General features: G+C 42.8%; 1 long non-coding RNA gene across 1 annotated transcript; it reads right to left on the bottom strand.

The window, feature by feature from the left end:
- Positions 1-435: 435 nt before the first annotated feature.
- On the bottom strand, positions 436-1,067 carry LOC111658276 (uncharacterized). Its single transcript, XR_015437454.1, has 3 exons — positions 983-1,067; positions 697-813; positions 436-582 (listed from the first exon to the last, which is right to left on the bottom strand). It is a non-coding gene; the product is annotated as an uncharacterized LOC111658276 (long non-coding RNA).

The raw sequence follows: 1,067 nt of genomic DNA on the forward strand, positions 1-1,067 counted from the left end.
CAAATGATGTGACAGTGGAAATAATTGGCATTGGCACTAATCTAATGATGTTTATAAATGCTACACAAAGAACATAAATATTACATTTTACATTTTTTGGCACTTAGATATGTGTTATGGTTTTTGCCATATGCTGCTAATGTTGTTACTGTACTGTGATGACAGGCTTTGTGAATGATGGTGTTGTTGTTAGAGACGACTCGGCGTCAGCAACTTTTCTATCAGTTTTTATCAATAATGTGTGAACGGAGAGAAACACAGCATGCAAATAGATGCTTGTGCAACACTGTCCTTCTGTCATCAAATCACTATAGTTGACAAATGTTAACAGCCAACTGGATTTCAGGAAGTTGCGCGCGTGCGCGTGCGTGTGCGTGTGTGTGTGTGTGTGTGTGTGTGTGTGTGTGTGTGTGTGTGTGTGTGTGTGAGCTCTACCTGGCTCATCTGGCCATGAAGGGGGATAGCAGTGATGCCAAGGTTCCTTAACAACAGCGCCACCCGCTGGGCATTGTTACATGTGCTGCAAAAAATAATGAACGAGTTACCGGCCAACTCGTTCAGGATGGACACCAGGTAACAGTCCTGCCACAAAACAAACAAGCACAATATACTTTACACACCAGCAGAAAGTTCATTCTAGTATTATTGCAGACAGGGGATGGTCAGCTGGAAGCATAACGTCTCTGTGTGCCTCACCTTGTACTTGGACGGGATGAAGATGTAGTATTGCTGCAGTTTGTCCACTGTTGAGTATTTGGTGGACACGGCGCACTTCACAGGATCTTTCAGAGCTGCTCTCTGTAGTTTCTGAACCTGTAAACACATTAAAGAAAGTGCAAGTTCTCAGTCAAAGAGAACAGTGTGCAAACTCTACAAATGACATAATGTCCTAAAGCTTATTAGATTTCCTCGTTGCCCTGCAGCAACAAGTAAGAGAAAAAACAGGACTGTAAGGCCTTTGCAGAATTGTGTGTTTGTCTACCTTTTTGGTCATGGTGGCAGAGAACAAGAAGGTGCGTCTCTCTCTAGGAATCACCTTCAAGATTTTATCCACCTGGAGAAAAAAA

This window comes from Seriola lalandi, unplaced genomic scaffold (assembly GCF_002814215.2).
Source record: "Seriola lalandi dorsalis isolate HSWRI2012SDOR001 ecotype SW California unplaced genomic scaffold, Sedor1 jcf7180001979073, whole genome shotgun sequence".
Lineage (NCBI taxonomy): Eukaryota > Metazoa > Chordata > Actinopteri > Carangiformes > Carangidae > Seriola > Seriola lalandi.